This window comes from Panthera leo, chromosome A1 (genome assembly GCF_018350215.1).
Source record: "Panthera leo isolate Ple1 chromosome A1, P.leo_Ple1_pat1.1, whole genome shotgun sequence".
Classification (NCBI taxonomy): Eukaryota; Metazoa; Chordata; class Mammalia; order Carnivora; family Felidae; genus Panthera; species Panthera leo.
In genome coordinates, this window is record NC_056679.1 from 174,198,701 (window position 1) to 174,218,864 (window position 20,164).

At 51.2% G+C, this 20,164-nt stretch overlaps 1 protein-coding gene across 2 annotated transcripts in view; it reads right to left on the minus strand.

The window, feature by feature from the left end:
• The window catches only part of HRH2 (histamine receptor H2), a 53,443-nt gene extending 33,279 nt beyond the window's left edge, over positions 1-20,164 (minus strand). The window contains exon 1 of one of the 2 annotated variants that reach the window (XM_042946190.1): positions 20,091-20,164. The gene's annotated coding sequence lies outside the window, so the exon portion shown is untranslated. Of the gene's footprint in view, positions 1-2,573; positions 2,713-20,090 lie in introns of those variants that run through there. The other variant, XM_042946200.1, reaches the window with a different exon arrangement.

Below are 20,164 nucleotides of genomic sequence, written 5' to 3' on the forward strand. Positions count from 1 at the left end.
TACCGCAACCGGGGAGCGTGCAGAAATCAAGCTGACGGTAGACCCCCTCTCAGAAGCAAGCTAATCGCCATGTGACAAAAATTAAGCCTCTCTTAGGCTCTGGCCTGGAGCGGTTTTGCAACCTGAATATGAGAAGCATCATTTAATCGTAACCACTGTGACAGTGCAAGGATCACGGCTCTTGGTCACCTTCTGCCACTCCAGCTGGTTCAACCACCAGGCCTTGCGAGCTGGGCCTCTGGGTATTATTTTTAGAAGATCTTTTCATTACATAAATACCACAAGCAGCATGGCTCTCACTGGTACATTTAATTAACTGTGGGGGGGATAGCAGCAAAGCTCTCTTTTTTGAGCATCCCTGTCTCCGAAAGCCATTTTTTTCCTGAGTCTCTGTATACCTCTTATACAGGTATAGGTATTTGTGCCCTGGGACCAATGTTTTCATTAGCGTTCGGGGTTTTCAAATCTGAATCGAAGCAGTCTCTCACATAATTCAAACTTCATCTGCCTTCCCTCCTTTCCTTCTCTTCCTTCTGTCTGTTCTTTTCAGCAAATACTTCTTTCAGAACGTAACGTGCCAAATGCTATTCTAGGTGCTGGGGGCACAATGATGAACAGAGCGGCGGTAGGTGCGTTTTTCAGGATGTCTCAAAGAAGAACCACTCTGCCGAGTTTCTATTTTACAGCCCAGGTCCCAGAAGTTTCCGGTGACCTCTCGTGAAGGCAGGTGAGCATCTGATGGAGATGCGTTCGCCTGGAGCTTAATCCATCCTGTGCCTTCTGGGTACAGTGACTGCCCTAGAGGGCCACGGCACCACAAGATCATTATCATTATTTTCATCATCACAGCTAACATAAAAAAAAAACAACAACACTTTCTTGAGCTTTCCTTTCAAACTTCCAAAGCAATGACATGCTTATGGCAGTAAACCAAGTATGCTGAGGTACACAGGAAGGGTCAACGGTTCGAGCTATCGCACACCCAGACTTTCATGCCTGAAAGCAGAAGGTGACTGCTGCTGACGGTTTGGTATGATGGGGGCCTTCCAGTCTCTCCCCGTGTTTCTACTTGTACACAGGCACACACGCTACACAATCCTGAGCAACCTCCTTTCCCTAATTTCTTCATTGCATAAGGATGCCCCTGTAGGTCCCTTCGACCTAATTTGTTCTTTTGAGAACCTAGGCTGTGGCAAGATAGCCTCTGTCACGCTAAGATGTATAAAGGATTCTGTGCCGGGGGGGTTGCAAGAGGCAAAAACTGGGAAACGATCAGGGTGCCCAGCAGCAGGGGATGGCTCGAGACATTGCAGCACCTCCTTACTGTAGGATAGCCCTGGGCATGGTGAGATCCCATATTAAATGAAATACCATTTCATTCTCACAATAACTCAAGGGTGAGTGAAATCACTGCTCCATTTAATGTCTGAGAGACGGAGGCTCAGAGAGGCCAAGGGATGTCACAGCCCTAGCAAGTGAGCAGAGAGCCTGGATTCAAACTCAGCTCACACTCCTCAGCCTGCCTTACATGCCTGTGCTTCGTTCGATCAGACTTCAACCCATCCTTCCAGCTGGATCTCACCAAACACTCCTGTACTTGTCCCCTAACTTTGCCATTGAGGCAACCCAGGCTTTCCCCAGATGTATTACCCCTTCTCACACCTGCCTTTGCTGTCTCCCTCACCTGGAGCTCTGCTCTTTCCCGTATTCACTTTAACTACTCTCCTTTTAAGGCACCGCTCAAACACCCTGGAGCTTTCCTGAATGCCTGTACTTTGTACCGAGTTATACCATTGGCACCTGCTACCTTATAGTGTAATATGGCTTTGTGTTTGCCCTCCCCACAGGGCCTGGATCTTGCCCACCTCTCTCCACCCCCTATCCACCCATCCACCCACCCACCCATCAACCCATCCATCCATCCAACATTTTCTATTGTCCACGTAACAGGAGAGGTACAGGGTATGTGGAGTGTGTGAGTGTGTGCGTGTGTGTGTGTGTGTGTGTGTGATTTCCCCACCTTGGAAATCTACACGTATTCACCTCAGAATTCAGTGGGTCCGGTGAGCGTCTGATGGGCCTATTTCTCCCCGCATTTTATGGCGAAAATTTTCACACGCAAAAAGTTGAGAAAACAACACAATCTTATCTAACACAGATCTTATCCAACTGTTCACGAAGACCAGACAATCATCTGTTCTACCTCTCATTCAGTGTGTGTGTGTGTGTGAAAATTAATTGAAAGTCATTAGAACAGGCTCCAGCCACTTCCTCTACTCATCTTGCACGCTGACCGCGGATGTTACAGCTGCGAGTCGCATGGCTTCCTCTCCTCATCTTTGTTTTAATAGCCTTTGAAAAGGCACCTTTGGGAGAATTTGCTCAGGGTGGCAGTACCCTGCACTGCCCCCGGGGAGGCTTCTGACCTTTACCTGCAGTGATCACCCAGCAGATGCAGCCATAACAAAGAGCGAGGCACTGCGGGGGCATGCTGGCCAATTAGCCTTCCAGAGCAGCCCCAGCCCAGCGTGATAAATGCACTCACTGCACTCTCTGATGTCTTTCAAACCCACCGTGCTGGGCTCTGTGCGGGAGGAGGTCTGATTGCTCTCCATTACGAGCTTCGGTTGGTCTCTAAGTTTAGATCCTTGACGTGACATTCAAGGTTCTTCGTGACCTGGTTCTGTCTTCTCTCTTTAGTCTCAGCTTCTGTCTGCCATGTGCAATTTCGTGTCCCAAGACAACACTATGAGAAATACAGTGCAGGTGACATTGAATTCCTCCTGGTTTTGAAAGTCCCAGGCCCATCCTGACTCAGTGCCTTTGCACATGCTGTTCTCACTGCCGGGAATGTCCCTCCTCTCTTCTATTGACTGGTGAGCCCTCGGTTTTCCTTCAAGGCCTGGCCTCCTCTGCTATCTCGTCCAGAAGCCCAGAAGCATTTGTTTTGCCCCCTCACTTCTACCTCCCACTTACACCCACCTCTGGCACAGGCTTGTGCTTTCTGGGGCACACTGGGTAGAATGCTGGGTTTTCAGTGTCCCCGGAAAACTCTCCTTCTAGGGGGATCCTTGGTGATTCAGCATCACAATGTGTCTCCCCAGGAACTGAGTTGTGGTGGGTGGGATCCAGAATATCATTTCCCTCTGCATTCCTCCCACACAGCACAAAGAATACGGCCGAGGGCCACCCCACCAGCACAGAGGTAGCCTGGAGGCAAACCCAAGTCTACTTCATGCCTCAACTTCCCTCTCACTGTTCCTCACAGAAGAAATGTCACTGGTTGTACATTCTGTTTGCTAACTAGAGGGATGAGGCCATCTAGAAAAGCCACTAGTCTCGAGGCTCAGGTCTCCTCCTTTCAAATTTTATCAAACTGAGTCCAGCATTTTCTTTTCTCTTTTCAGTGGGAAGTAAAATGAAGTTCCTCTTTCAAGGTTTACGTACCTGAGTTCCAGGCACAGCCACCTGGGGAGTTGGCATTGTGCAAGCTGCCAGCAATTTGGGGGAGATCAGTTAAGGCTTGTCTGATTGGGTTTCTCACTTGGCCTCACAGATGAATCTGATTTTCCAGGCAATAATTTTATACTAGGAAAAGAAAATGGTATTCATCAGACGACCCCTGTATGCTAGGTACCTTCTGGGTGAACCAGTAGGCAATCCTGTGAAGAAGGGTGATTTGATCCCCTTATTCTGCAAAAGTTGACACACAGAGAAATGAAGCAGAGTCCCAGGGGCTGAGAGCGGGGACTTTGGACAGATCTGGGTTCTAATTCCAGTGCTGTCATGACCCTGGAAGGCTTTGTGACCCTGGGCACTTTCCTGCAACCTCTCTGAGCCTTAGTTTCCTCATTTGTAAAATTCGTAAAATAATATGCCCTCCTTCACGTGGTGGGTGTGAAAATGCACAGTAAGAGTCTGTAAAACTCTTACTGCCTGGCACATGGTAGGTTCTCACCAAATGTTATCTGTATTATTGTCTAAAGCTGCACAGCCGGGAAATAGCATTCACGAGCACCTGAGTGCCTTCCAGGGGCAGACACTGTACTGGGCTTTTAAATACAGCAGTGGGCATGACAGAAACATCTAGAAGCTTCTGTTACCGTGGGGGAGACAAATATTAAGTAATTCACTGTAGTATTGCTCATTTAATTACAGTTCTGCTAAGAGTTATATATAGAAAGAGGAGATAGAAAGGAAAAAGTTATATATAGAAAGGAGCCAAAAAGATTATATAATGGGGGAGCTGCCCGGGTCTAGGAGTTAGTTACTGAAAGCTGGAGGAGATATTTGAATTGAGACCTTAGATGCCAACTCAATGAAAATGGGGGACAAACAGGTTCCAGACGGAGGGAACAGCTCCCACAAAAGCTCTGATGCAAGGCCTCTGGGGTAGAGGGGGAGTGTAAGCATAGTGATGTGACTGGAGGCAGGAAGAGGCTCACTGCCCTGCTGTTTACACGAGGAGATGGGGTGTGGCAGTGGCGGTGGGCCTGAGCTGAGCCCTGCCGACCACACCCAGTAACCACTGTGGGTTCGGAGACATAGAAGTCACTGGGTCCTGGAAAGGCAGTTCTTTGTCTTTATGAGCCATAATTTCTTAGAACTTTCCCCCTATAACTGGCCATTTCAAATGTCCTAGGTACCTGCTGCTGAGTACATCAGAAAGTGGCCCCAGCAACAGACCCTCAGGAGCTCTGCCCCTGTCAGAGTGCCAAAAGGGCCCGAGAAATGGGGGTTATGTCACGGGGCAACTTTTTATTCTTTAAGGAGGGAAGACAAGCCTTTGCAAGCTCCAGAGTGGCCATACCCACACAGGGTGCTGAGCAAGCGTGACTCAGGCTCAGACGGCGGGAATGGAAATGACCTTGGTCCTCTCAGGGTCCTTTTCTTCCCACTTACCGATGCCAGCCAACGCACAGCTCCGCTTAAGAAATGCTGACACGCTAGGAGCCCTGGGGGTTCCTTCTTACCATCACTCGGGAGCCTGAGGCAAGCTGTGGGGCCGGGGCAGGGAATGCAAACCCAGCGGACACGGCGGGTCCCAGCCCCTGCGGTTCGGACACAGCCAAGCCCCACAGTGGGGGCAACAAGGAGCTGCAGGAATTCAAAAAACTGAAGTGTGACTCTGGCTGGTGGCAGGTGACAGCTGTGTGTGTGCACGCTCGCACACATATACAGAAGGCAACATTTTACTAAGCCTGGAAAACCCCATTAGTGTTAAGAACACTCAGACTCCTGACCCAGCAGTTGTGCTTCTAGGAATTTGTCCCGTGACTCCCCACAGTGCTGATCGTGTTAGCAAAAGCTGGAAATTGTGTAAAAGTGCACAGGACACAGAGCAATGATGCCATCGAAAAGATGAGGAGGCTGTCTGGGCCCACGTGGGATGGTCTCCAAACATGTGCCGAGTGGGGGAATGTGTGTGTGTGTGTACCCATGCATCCACACGCAGCTGGCTCAGGAAGGCCACCTGCCAAAAGGGCAAGGTGGGCTGCTTCCCGCGGGGACCTGGGGGCTGAGCCGCGTGGGAGTGAGACTTCTTGCGCCATGCACCCTTTGTGACCTTTTGGAATCTTTTGTACCTTGGGTAGGTATCACCTTTTCAACACCTAGCAGCCACACGGTCCGACAGGTGGAGGAGGGAAGGGGCAGAGTACGCTGGGCAGAGGGAACAGCACGCAGAGGCACAGGGGCTGGGTGATCAGATCAGGCTGAGGAGCAGGATCGACCACGTGGTTGGTCAGGGCTCCGGGCCAGGGCTGGCACTCGGTCCGCTCGGTCCGCAGGGCCCTTTGTAAGAAGTCCTCCACTCCAAGCTCACGGCCCTCGGGGACCATCCTCCCCCCACTCCCCCACAATCACTGCACAGGTCTGGAGTCAGGCTGGTCATGCCATGCCCTCTGCTGCTTCCCCTGCGGTGAGCGTAAAGATAACCGCGGCTGACACACCCTGTATGAGCTGGCCTCCGCCGACCTCTCTGGCTGATTCTTAGGGGGAAGGTGGAGCCGGGGCTGGAGGGCTGAAGAGTTTGGACTTAGTTCTGAAGGCAATAGGGAGCCACTGAAGCTTCAATCAGTAGGCTCAAGATTGTCCAGGAAACCGGTAGAAGGTGTGGAACACATCTCTCCCGATCCCAGTCAGCCACCAATCAGTGAGGACAGGAGGACACTCTTCTTCCTCGTTACCGCATATAGAATGCTTACTTCGCGACAGGCTCAGGGCTCTCGATGTATACACCACCTCATTTACTCTTTATCACATCTTGAAGCAAGAGAGCTTTTCTGCATTTTATAAATGCAGGAACCAGGGCTCAGAAAAGTTCAGGAACTTGCCCCAAGTCTCAACACCATTAGGTGGATTTGAATCCAGGTCTGTCGGACTCTAGAGTCCCTATCCTGGGCCACTGTATATTTAGCTTTTCCTGTGGAGAAAGGAATGATCCTTGGGCTTTTCAAAGAGATGGTGTGATTGGGCATTTGCGGCACAACATTCTTCCTGCTTCGCGATAACATTCGCTTTGGTCTTTCATTTGTGTGGTGGAGATTTCTAGCTCCTTCACAGCAGTGGGCTGGGTGTTTCATAAAAGCCCCGTAGGCAGGAAAAGACTTCTGGTTGAGACTCTTCTTACAGAGAAAGGTCCTAGACTCCCAGTCATCTGAGTTTTGGTCCCAACTTCCATTGCCTCCAGGGGCCCAAAGCCGGGCACTGTGTTTGCTTCTGTTCTCAAGAGTGTTGTGCTCCTGGGGGGCCTGGGGTGGCTCAGTCGGTTGAGCGTCCGACTTCGGCTCAGGTCATGATCTCATGGTTTGTGAGTTCGAGCCCCGCATCGGGCTCTGTGCTGACAGCCCAGAGCCTAGAACCTGCTTCAGATTCTGTGTCTCCCTCTCTCTCTGTCCCTCCCCCACTCACACTCTGTCTCTCAAAAATCAATAAATGTGCAAGAAAAAATTTTTAATAAAAAAAGTGTCATGTTCCAAGAATGGCCACCCCCCCTGCCACCACCGGTGGGGCCCCTATGCATAGGCTGAGAGGTGAATGGATCTGAATGTTGTGTGGAATCTGGGGCAGCTTGACACAGGTTGGGGAGAGCCCCACCCCCTCCTTAGTCCAGAGTGGGATGGAGGGAGGCGGGTCAAAGTGGACATTTTATTATGATGAATGTTATCACTCTGGCATCATACCTAGGGAGAAGGTGACCTGGACCAGAAGCTGGGACACAGATCACTTCTGTGTGCTGAGCTCCTACAGATATTCTCCTATCTCTGTGAGGCCAAGATGATTACCGTTCCTGTTGGACAAATGGCTCGGAGCAGTTAAGTCACTTGTCAAGTGCACACAGCTGGTAAGGAGGCGGGCAGCGGGCTTTGAGCCAGCCCTGGTTCTACGGTCTCTGAGTGTCCATAGGTTCCACACCTACCCAAGGTATGTACCTGGTCCAGCTCGTTCCCTATGTGTCTCACCAGTTCTTGTGAGGGTGTTTTCTTCTCAATGAGACACCCTATGCAGCTTGCCTGACCTCTTCCAGGGGTTGATGTGGGAACCCGAGCCACATCTGGTGACAATAAATTCCCTTAGTTATTATCGTCTGTCTGAGAAACTTTATTTCTCGTTTCCTTTTTGTTTCAATGAAGGTGAAGGTCACATCACATAAAGCTAACCATTTCCAAGTGTACAATCCGGTGGCATTCAGCACATGGACAATGTTGTGGCTACAGGACACGTCCATCACCCCAAAGAGAAAGTCCACACCCATTCAGCAGTAACTCCCCATCCCCCGTTATCCTGGTCTCTCCCAACTCCCAGCCTGCCTTCTGGCTCTTTGGATTCACCTATTCTGGATACTGTGGGCACAAAGTGCATGTAAGATTGGGAAGTGTGGGGCTGGGGGAGATCCCCAATTCTCCTTTCCACCTTCTGCTTCCCTTTCATCCACCTAGGTGCTCATCTAAATGCGTAGGCATCATCCTTGACATCCAGCCTACCAGGGAGCCCAGGGAATCTCCCTCTGAAATATGTGTAGCTAGGATGTGGCTTGGCCCCTAAGGGGCTTCCTTGGCCCCTGCCACCATCTTGGTGCTAGTCCAAGCCAGCATCATCTCTTGCCTGGACTTTTACTTTTAAGTTTCTTTATTTGTTTTGAGAGAGAGAGTGTGTGTGCACATAGGAGAGGGGCAGAGAGAGAGAGAGAGAGAATCCTAAGCAGGCTCCGAGCTGTCAGTGCAATACCCAATGAGGGGCTCAATCTCACAAACCTTGAGATCATGATCCAAGCCAAAATCAAGAGTTAGATGCGTAACTGAGCCACCCAGCTGCCCCTCTTGCCTGGCCTTTCATGACAGCTCTTGACTGGCTCCCTCCTCTCTTGCCAATGCTATACTGTGATACCCTCACCTTGGCTCATAAGGCCCTGTAGGCTCTGCGCCCTACCTCTTTGGTCTCCTACGTTATGCGCAAGGCCTCAGTGGGCACGTGGCCACCCTGACCTTGTTCCAGTGCCTTGGACATGCCGCTCGCTCCCCCTTGGGGCTCTGCCTGCGATGTGATGGGCTATTGACCTGGATGTCCCAGTGTTGCCACAAAGATCAGTTCTGCACAGGGGCCCTCCTTGACCCTCAGAAACAACTCTCTTCACCTCTATCATACCCCCTCCACTTGGCTTTCCGGACAGCACATCTTTTTTTCCCGGCATTTTTCTTGCTTCCCTACTTGTTCACTATTTCCCTGTCCCCACTGGAACACGGGAGCCATGAGGGCTAGGATCTACTCTGTCTTGCTCCCTGCAAGCACTTAACGAGGGCTCAATTAATACTTATCGGATTGACTAAATGCACGTTGAAAACAGCCATCATAACAATATCGTATCCCATTTATTGGGTACTTTGAAAGTGCCAACCAATGTTCTAAGTACTTTATATACTTTATCCCATTTAATCTCTGCAACAACCCTATTATGTGCATTCCATTCTTCATTTCCATTTTCTAGATAAGGAAATTGAGATTTATGGTGTTTTGTGATTTGGCCCAAGTCCACAGCCAGCAGCAGCTTGGCAAGTGTGGGGAAGGCCTGGGGAAGGCCTTTTCAGGGCAGGGGATGGACTGGGCTAAATGAAAACTCTGCCTTGGTTCTCCTGAAGGAGGTGAGACCCTGGATTGCCAATGTTTGCAAGGGGGCCCAAATCTCTGCCATCCAGGGCAAACTGCCCAGGGGGCCAGGGTGGGGTAGAGAGGGCATGGGGTTGGGAATTTGGACCGTGAGTTTGAGTCCCTGGTAAAATTCTGACTTGCTATGTTACCTCCAAGTTTTATATCCTAATTTTCCTCCGCAAAAAGTGACGACATGGGATTAGAATATCTCAAAGGTTTCTTCCAGCAACTTTATGTATGTGTGTATGTGTAGAGGGGGTGGGAAGGGTGCAATCATGAGCTCCCCAAATAAGAAAACAGGAGTGCTCTGGGTAGAAACAACATTCAGGGGCCACCTGGTGGTCAAGAACCCCTTGTTCAGCATCCCTGAAAGGTAGTCATCCCCAGTCACCTTGCATACCTCCAATGATGGGGGACTTACTATCTTACCAGTAATTTGCCAACCAGTCATAGCCATTTAAAAACATATAGAGCCCTATACACGCTGTTTTGGAGGCATAGCCCACTGAATAATAAGTGCTTTGCAAAATACGTCTATTCCATAGAAAAGAGAATGTGTACTTAGCTATTTAGTATAACGAGCTGCCATTGACTAGCTGTCATAGTGTTACATTTGTAGATAGCCAATTAAACACTCATTACTTGCAATTTTGTGGTTTTCTTTTTGTATGTTGGGTCTGGTACTCGCGTGTGCCTGTGTGAGTTTGCGGACATTTTTGTAGGTTCCTGAAAAGCTCTGAAGCCCCACGGGACAAATCTAAGTCCCCTTTCCCAGGCAGCCCGACGGGGCTTCGTGTTCTCTTGAGCTTCCGCTTCTTTATGATACAACAGCCCTCAGGCCCTCCGACTGGACTCACCACCATCATTTCCGCCATCGCGGCTGCCATCACTGCCACCACCGCCCTGCCCGTCACTGCTGCCATCCTCCTCCTCCTCCTCACCGTCCTCATCTCCATCCCCGTCATCACCTGCACCCGCAGCAGCTGCCGTGGCCACGGGAGCTGGGTGCCAGAACTGCACCCGCCAACATGGGGCCTCCCTCCCTCTCTGATCTTCCTTCCCCCTGACCTCACTGCAGCTTGTGCCCTTCCCGCAAGGTACAGCTTGCTCTCGCAGGCACGCGTCGTCGTGTGGCCGGCTGGGTCACCTTTAAGGACCCAAGCAGCAAACAGCTAACATCTGCCAGGAACGTTCACCCACACTGGCTATCTTCTATAATCCTCCCTGTCCTCTCCCACCTTCCATGGCCCCTCCCCTGGCCCATGAACTCATTTGGGGTCCTGCAGAACTCTGTGGAGCAAGCAGTCAGGGCGTTCTCTATTACCCCGTTTTGCAAATGTGACACAGAGAGGCCAAATGCCTGGGCGGAGGCCACACAGCAGGTCAGAGGCGGGAAGAGCCCTCCCAGGTTTCCATTCCCAACAGCTTGCCCTGTCCCACACCCCCTGTGTTCCCCACACCTCATTCGTTCGTGTACCACCTCCACGGCTTTTGCCAAGCCCACAAAATGCCAGTCCTGGTTTGTTTGTTTTTTTTTTGTTTTTACTTGCTATCTTTCTTTAATGTGTTTGAATTTATTGCAAAAGGAATGGTTTTTATCACTGTAACAATCAGCAGGATCCCTTTCCCTCCAACGGGTCACCCTGAAAATCAAGGCGGCGCAAACACAATCAGTGTTAAATTCCGTGTGGCTGCTGCTGCCCAAAGAGCCAGGCTCTCTCCCTGTTGGAAAGGCAGGCTGGCGTGCCTGGAGACGTGCTTAAGACGGATTAGCACCAAACTGACGCTTTCCCCGTGACACGAGAGGAGGACGTGAACGGAGAAGGGAATCCTCTCGCTGTGGGACTGGATGTGCGCTAGCATCCGTGGAACCGACCGCCCAGGTCCACTTTGGGACCCTCAGGGCCGGCCCCGCCCCTGAGGAAGCACTTTGCCCACCGGGGAAGCCAACCCCGTGTCGGGGAAAGGAGCCGGGAACTTCTCTGAGGCTCAGTTTCCCCATCTGTACACGGGGCGTGATCCCACGGGGCGTGATCCCACAGGGCGTGGTGCCGGTCAGATGAGATGCGACACGAAGGGCTGGCGCTAGAAGTGAGGCGGCACCCTAGCAAATGTCATTCCCAACCCCCCCCCCCCGGCCACTCTCTGCTCTTCCCTCACTGGACGTGGAGGCCTGCCTTTTCGGGGAGAGAAGGCACCCAAGGCGGCCAGAGCGGGGGAAGAAATGAGCGTGGCAAGTGCACACGGGCCTCCACGGGGACAGTCCGGGAGCAGGGGCAGCTCACGGTAGGCCCGGGACAGCCTGCCGGGCCCGATGGACCCGTGTCCCGGGTAGCACGCTTGTCCTCTCAGCCTGCAAACCTCAGTGAAACACCGGGTCCCCCACAGCAGCTGCAGGGCCTCCTAATTCCAGCCCCACTGCTTATCAGTGGGGCAATTCTGGCCAGGCCACCTGGCCTGGAGCCCCGAGTCCCCTTCCTGTGAAACGGGGATGATAATCTCAACAGCACAAAGGCGTGGAGAGGCTTGCGGGCTTAAGAGCAAGGCACTTCTAGACAGCCAGCTACCCTGCTGCTCTTGTCCGCGGTCACAGCAAGCACTGGCTTGGTGTCTCTCTGCCTCAGCCTCCTCGACGGGCACAATGGAAACGATGACGGGTTCTACACATTTGACTATTGTGAGGAATAAACGGGCAGAAGCGTGGAAAGCCCTAGTAGTTGGGGTCGAGGGGGTGCAAATCCCCTACGGGATTCACAAGCCCTCAGCACCACGCTTGCTGCAGAACCTGCCTTCCTCCAGCTCTCCACTGGGCTCTGTCCTGCCCTGTCCTGTCTCCTTCCACGACCTCACCACGTCCCCTTTCTCAGCTGTGCCCCTAGCAGCACCCCCAGCTCCTACCCCCTGCCCTGGGGAACCAACCCATGACCCTTCGGCATCTGACCCAGGTCCCAGGATTCCCGGAGACGTCCGCTCAGCTCAGTCCAAACACATCACACACTGTAGGACCAACTGTATTATTTACGACAGCTGAATACTGGAAATGACTTGCAGGTGTTTAAAACTAGAAGACTGGCTGAGCAAATTATGTCATAATGGAATTCTGATAGCGCTTACTATCACGTTTTGCAAATTATGAAATAATAAGGGGACCTGTTTATATTTAAGTAATAAAATAGCAGGATTGAAAGTGTATATAGAAGATGACTGGAACTCAGAACTCCTACCTTATCAACCTACAGGGGAGAAAAACAACTAAAACTTATGTCTAGAAGGACAGACTGCACAGTAAGAGTGGTTTTCTTTGATGGTGACAATGACTTATTACTGTCTTCTTCCAGATCTCTTTACCAAACTTTTCTACATTGGGAATTAATTCTACGGTGACTAAAATAACAACACAAAGGTGCAGAAGTGTGTATGACATGCTCCTCCCATGTCAAAAATATGCACATACGTATACATGTAAAGCGTATATGTTTTTGTACAAAGCGAATTTGAAAGGATACATCACCATGAACTAACAAAAGTGACCTCCTCTTTTGGGCAGGGGACTGGGCGAATGGGGGTCAGGGTGGAGGGAGGCTCCCTTGTATATTGTACTTCTAACCACACGGATGTTTTCTCTAATCAAAAGGTGAAAAGAAAAAAAGCCCATAATCGTCTAAGAAATCTTTAGCAAAGGCAGTAAGTATTTTTCCAAATGGGCTCTGTGGACATTTGTTCAAGTTGCTACTTAAAAAAAGGAATTTGTGGGGCGCCTGGGTGGCTCAATTGGTTAAGCGTCTGACTTCAGTTCAGGTCATGATCTCGCGGTTGGTGGGTTCCAGCCCTGCGTCGGGCTCTGGGCTGACAGCTCAGAGCCTAGAGCCTGCTTCTGATTCTGTGTCTCCCTCTCTCTGCCCCTCCCCTGCTCACACTCTGTCCCTCTGTCTCTCTCTCTCTCTCTCTCTCAAAAATAAACATTAAAAAAAAAAAAAAGGAATTTGTGCTGGAAGTACAAGGTCTTAATGGTGGACTTGACTTATTTTTCCCATGGAGCCCACCCTACAAATAATGCTCCCAGGACCACTTTAGGGAACGCAGAGCAGGGGAAAACTAGGAAGATTGCCCTGCCTCCCAGGCCCGAGGGTGCCCTGGGCCAGGCAGGCTGTGTGTGAATTGTCTATACCCACTGTGGGACTGTGGGGGTGTGGGCATGGTAACCCAGAGAGAGGATGCATGCCCCGGCCAGAGGGGTGGCCTCTGTGGTCACGATGGGTCAGTGCCACCAGATTGCCACGTTTTTCAAGAGAAGCTGGAAATCTGGATTTTAAATGAAGTCTTCTGGCTTTAAAATAAAATATCTAAACTTTTCAACTTTTTTTTTTTTTCTCTGACATCTTCTGATTCCCTGTCAAAGACCTCCACCAACTGCTGGCTATGAGCTCAGCATATTCCCGGTGTTCTCAGAAAGCTGGGTCTGCCCTGAGGATTTACTTCCATTTCTAACCACCCACCCTCTTTCATTATTACTTTGAGAATTTTGATCCAGATCAACATAAACTCACTGGCCAATTGCTCCGGGAGCTTGCCTTCCTTGTGGTTGAAAGTCAGGCTGACTTTCCACACCTCTGTCCCGTGAGTGTGGTAAGGAGTCCCAGAGAGGGACTCTTGATTAGAGGGCTCAGTTTCCCTTCCCTTCCTGCCATCACGCCCTCTGCGCACCAGCCAGCCGGAGAGTCTCACCCTCCCTTTAACTCTCCATATTCTTGCACCTCAGTGCCTTTGCACATCCCGATCCCTGAGTCTGGATCACCCCCTCCAGCAGCTGCCTCTGTCCTCCATCCCTCAGCCATCTGGACAGTGCCACACTCAAACGTCAGCTCCTTGTGCCTTCTCTCTTATAGCCAGAACCCCAAAAGGCTGGCATCCACTGTTCTTGCATCGTTCATTATTTAGACTCCTATTTCTCCTTCAAACCCGCCCCTACCCCCCACACCCCTGCATATGCCTTCACCTTCCAAACAGCTTTTGAATCTGTTCCCTTCTCTCTGGCTGCACTGTTCCACCCTTGATCCCAGCTCACCTGGACAAGAGCAGGGGCATCCTGACTATGTTCCAGGTCTCGGCTCTCTCTCAGCCCCACCCGCCTCCGCACTGTGTTTTGGAAAACACAACCTGGTCACCTCAGTCCTCGGCCTAAAATCCTTGCGTTGCTCCCCGGCCTACAGCACAGAGTCCAAACTCCCCAATTTGACATTGTGGGATCCTGCCCTGTTGACTCCTCTGTTACCTCCTTCCACTGCCCCTTGCGCCTCGGGCAAAACCTAATTAATTGTCCTGCGTGCCCTGAGGACACCTGGAGGTTTCGTGGCTCAGTGTCTCTTCACACCTCTTTCTCCACCTGCAATCCTCTTTGTCTACCTGCTGCCTTGCCATTGATCTCTGCACCCAGCTCTGGGAATCCTGCCCTGATTCCCCCAGGGCTGTAGGTTTGGAGGCTAGACCATTATTCTTGGCCGGAAAGGTGGGTGATCGCTGAGCTGAAAGTGGCCAAGGCGTCCAGTCCTGGCTGGGGCTGTTGACAATTCTTCCTGCTGTTCCTGGAGGCTGGGCACCAGGTCAAGGCTGCCACATGCTCCTGGAGACCGTCCCCACGGGGCTGGCGGTAATCAGCCATGCTGCCTGCTCCAATCTGTGACCAACTTGGCTCCAGCCACCTTTCTCTCACTGCCACGGCGCCAGGCCCGCACCCTCCTGGCAGCGCTGTCCCACGGAAGCTGGCATCAAAGAAGGACAGAGTCAGAAAGGATCTGTGAGATCACTAGTGTGCCCCTGCCTGGTTTTAGACGGGGTAGCGGGGGGCCCAGAGAGGGACAGTGGCTTGCCCTGGGTCACACCGTGATGAAAGGTATAGTGGTGCCTGGAGCCCAGTTCTTCCAGATCTTATCAGATAGGAAAGAAAGAAAGAAAGAAGGAAAGAAAGAAAGAAAGAAAGAAAGAAAGAAAGAAAGAGAGAGAAAGAAAGAAAGAAAGAAAGAAAGAAAGGAGAAAAGGAAAGGAAAGGAAAGGAAAGGAAAGGAAAGGAAAGGAAAGAAAAGAAAAGAAAAAAAGAAAATAGATAGAAGGAAACCTTGAAATGTGCTAGGGAAGGGAGGAGGGCCTTGAAATTGAGAGGACAAGGAAGGCCCCCCCCTGAGGCTCACCCCAGAGCTCCTAGGTACATGGTGATCTGGCAGAGGAAAACAGCCCATGCAGGAGACTCTAGCGGGGACCAGCTTGTCTCCCTGAGGGCCAGTGTGGTCAGAGCACAGGGAGTGAGCAGAGATGCAGTCAAAGCAACACACAGGGCCCGATCACGCAGGGCCCTGTAGGCCTTGGTAGGGCGTGCCTTTTGGTCTAAGTCAGGGGGTGACACAACAAAGTTTTGACTCTGATCTGAGCGGACTGTTTGGCGAACGAGACGTACAAGTGGCCAACGGGCACCTGAAAAGAGGTTCAAATTCATCAGCCAGCCGGGGAATGCAAATCAAAACCGTAACGATAGCCCGTCATGCCCACAGAACCCAAAAATTGGGTAATAAGGGTTGGTGAGGATGAGAAGACACTGGAACCCTCATACAGTGCTGACGGGAACATAAAAGGTTCGGCTGCTTTGGAAAAAGCACTCTAGTAGTTCCTCAAAAGGTGACACATAGTATTACTATATGACTTAGTAATTCTATCCTTGGGTATATCCCCAGAGGAAATGAAAATATATGTCCTCAAAATCTGTACACAGATGTTCACAGCCGTATCGTTCATAATGGCCAAAACAGTGGAACCAACCCAAATGCCCATCAACTGATGAATGGGTAAACGAAACATGGTGTATCCATGAATGGAATATTATTTTGGCCGTATAAAGGCATGACGTACTGATACGTGTCACAACACGCATGAACTGTGAAAACATGCTATGTGAACTAAGCCAGTCACAAAAGGCCACAGGTTATTCCATATTATCACATATTATATGATGCCACTGATACGAAATGCCTAGAATGGGCACTTCTATAGACACAGAAGAGAGACTGGTGGTTGTCTAGCCTTGGGTGGGAGTGAGGATTGAACGGGGAAGGACAGTTAACGGGTACAAAGTTTCTTTCGGGGTGATGAGAATGTTCTGGAATTAGATCGTGGTGACGGTCGCACAATATACTAGAAGCCACTGGCTTGTAGACTTTAAGTAGGCGAATTTTATGGCATGACAATTATGTCTGTATGATGCTTTAATTTTATCAAAGAGCACTCCAGTTGCTGATGGCGGCAGAGGGGCAGCAAGAGGGCCAGGCGGCCGATAGTGCAGTCACAGCCTCAACGTCCCCAGCACACAGGAGGCACTTAGGGACTATCTGTGGGTGCCTCACACAGGCCGATCACTGTTCAGGAACGCCCTTCTCTTCAGCTCCAGGGTTTCTTAACTCTGCACGGTTGACATTTTGCACAGGATAATTCTTTGTTCTGGAGGCTGTCCTGTGCATCCTGGGATGTTTAGCAGCACCCCTGCCCTTCCTCACTAGGATGTGAGCACAGCCTTCCGCCCCAGTTGTGACAATCAATATCCAGTCCCCAGTCCTAAGAGACTAAACTGACCCTGACTGAGAATCACGCCTCTAACCTCTTTTGCCCACCTGGTGAATGCTTGCTTACCCTTCCGGAATCATTTCCAATATCATTTCTTCTGGGGAGGCTTCACCCTTCGTTCTCTGACGTTCCATGGTTTCTTAAACAAATCCCATCGAAGCCCTGGCACACTGTATACACACCAGTCTTCCCCACAGCTGTGTAGTGATGGCACCTTATATACCTTTGGGTCCCCAGCATCTAATACAGAACCTGGCCCTGTGGGGGTCACTACTCAGCCCTTTCCTCAGCCGTCAAGTAGGGACATGCACGGCCTCCCCCAGGTTTTCTGTGACTAGTGCTCACACGTGAGCTAACTGAATCTGCCCACCCCTCCTGACTCTGCTTAGGGGTGTAGGCTCTGGATCCAGATGGCCTGGGTTTGAATGCTGTGGGGTGCTGGGCCAGGGACTCAATTATCTAACTCTTGGTTACAGATCATTCTTCTCTGTAACACGGGGATATTGATAGTACCTACCTTGTAGGGTTACCATGAACACATAGTAAGAACACAACCAATATCAGATATTATTGGTAATAACAATGAAGTATTCTTTCTTTTTTCCAAGGGGCCTTCCAGGCCTCAACAGAGAGGTGGCCTTGTCACCGATAAGTGTCCATGTGCCAGTCCTGCCATGGGTGTTGGCCAGGAGGAGGTGGGAGCAGGTGGGTCATACCGTCCCTAGAAGCCAGAGGGTTCTATGTCCGCTAATGAGCGTATTACATAAAATGTGGGAAGTTCAGAAATTATAGTCAGGGAACAAATCTATAATCCCACCACCCACGGGCAAACATTATTAACACTCTTTGGTCTGTTTCCTTCCAGTCTTTTTTCTAAGTGCTTGCCACTAATTTGTGACCATGCCCTATATATGCATATGCATAGGCATGTCCCCATTCATTAAAAACTCTCCATTTTTAGTAGCCACATGGCTGTTCCATAATTTACTTAATTGATCCCCTATTTGACATTTAGGCATTCTCGGATAGTTGATGACCATCTTTGCATTTGAAAGAGCCTTTGTTCACATTCCCATCATTTCATTTGGATGGCCTCCCTTCTTTTAAAACATTTTTGGCAAAGGGATGCCTGGGTGGCTTAGTCTGTTGAGTGTCCAACTTCAGCTCAGGTCATGATCTCACTGTTCATGAGTTCGAGCCCCACTGCTATCAGCACAGAGCCGGCTTTGGATCCTCTGTCTCTCTCTCTCTCTCTCTCTCTCTGCCCCTCCCCCCCCTCACATTCTCTCCCCCCTCCTCTCTCTCTCTCAAAAATGAATAAACATTTATTTAAAAAAAAAACGTTTTTAGTAAAGGAACCTCTCTAGCCTGCTGAGACACCCACTTTCCCATAGCTGGGTGCCCATTTCCCCATTATCAGGGATTTCCTCCCCAAAGCTGAGCTAAATCCTTGGGATTGGGACTTAATCCTGTTTCCCCTTCTCTGGGCGTTGGTGGAGATGGACCACAGCTGGCCTTGTTTTCCCGTGGGACCCATCAGCTGGGAGGGAGAGTTTAGTTAGTTGTCAGCAGAGTACGGAGAACAAAAAGTGTCCGTGAAGCTAGGAGAGGTAGCCTGGGCCGAGGTTACCAGAGATGAGGTTAAGTGGGACTAGGTGGCAGAGGAAATGAAGCTGGCTGGCTGGGGTGAGCCGGCTTGATATCTGCTTCCTATGTGATGTTGATTAATGACCAGCTTTCCTTCCAGAGAAATCACCCCTAGAGAAATCACTAGGCAAAGATACCCCAACCCCAGTGCTAGACTCAGACTCACTTTCCCCAGTGATGATATAGCAGCTCCCTCCTCTTACACATGGAACAAGAAACCAGCGCTGACTTGGCCCCCACCAGGTGCCAGGCCCCATGCCGGACACCTTCCACGGTCATCTTTTGGGGAGCCACTGTGGTACCATCACAAGTACTCTGGAGTCAGGCAGATCTAGGGCCAATCCCAGCACAGGCACATCCTACCAGTGTGACCATGCGGCAACCATTCACCCTTGTGAGACTTGGTTTCCTTGTCTGGAATTTGGGGGTTTAATGACACCAGCTTCCCAGGATCCTTGTGTAGACTACAGCCAACATTGTGTATACAATGCACCAAGTACAGGCCTGCACAGGGCAAGGGCAGGAGAAATGTTATTTCTCGTTCCATTCAATTCTTGTCGTATCTCAGGGTCAAAGATGTCAATAAATGTAATCTATCTAATTGCCTTTCATAACCTCCAGCGACAGGGAACTCATTAGTAAGTATGAATTTATAACTTCCCATTACAAATAAGATACTGAGGCTCCAAGAGATTCCCCCAGGAGTCTCTCAGGACAGAAACTGTCACCTCACAGTTTTCATGTCTTAGAAGACGATCAGGATGCATGTCTAGACTGGAAGGGACTCCTGCTCCCTATCCCAGTTCCCAGGACCCCGCTTCATGCCCAGCCAGACCACTGGCCACCTCTGGCAAAGGAGAGCAGAAGGAGCCTGGCCAGGACAGATGAGTTCCCAGGAGGCAACCAGAACCAGGAATCTGGCCATGGAAGTTAGGGTATGACAGCTGCCACTGGGGGACACCACAACCTGCAGGTACTTTCCTGCCCCACTTTCTTATCCTCATAGCCTTCTCAAAGGGGGCAGTGGTATACCCCTCTTCACGGGGTGGGAAACTGAGGTTCACATGGTCAAGGTCAACGGCACTTTCACTTAAGTCAGCGAACTGGGATTCCTGGTTAAGGCCACTTGCCCAGCATATCCTGGAGGCAAATCGGGCCAGGCGAGGTCAGCTCCGTCCTCGCTACTGGGCATAGGGCAGCAGCCCAGGAGGACGAAGGCCAGATGCCTGGGCTCCCTGAGGAACTCGGAGCCCCCCTTCCGGCCCGCCCCCAGCCCTCCACTGGCTTTCCCTCAGCAGAATGTGACTCCACGCTCCGCAGACAAATCGCCCCTAGAAAATGCTGCCGCTCAGAGCCTGGGGGCAGGACAGAGGCTGTTTCGGTGCAAGTGGACTTTCCAAATCCACCCCCACCCGGGCAGCTGGGGCGATACACCCCACCCCGCGCCCTGAGCACTGCTGCGAACCCGAACCCGGGCTGCGTCCCGTCCTTGCAACGCCCCCTTGGCGCGCGCACGACCTCGGCGGGTCACGGAGAAGGAAACTGAGGCTCCGAGGCGGAGGAAATCGCCCAAGGTCAGGCGCAATCAGCGAGCCCCGGGGCCGGGAGCTCAAACCCGGGGTCAGGGTCGAGACGGCGGCGGGGACCCCACCCGGAGCCGAGGCCCCGCGGGGAGGCGGCGGCCGCGTTACCTTGAGCTGCTGCGCCGTGGGGCTCCGGCTTCGGCTCCGGGCTCGCCGCGGTCCTGCGCCCGCGCCGGCTCCGC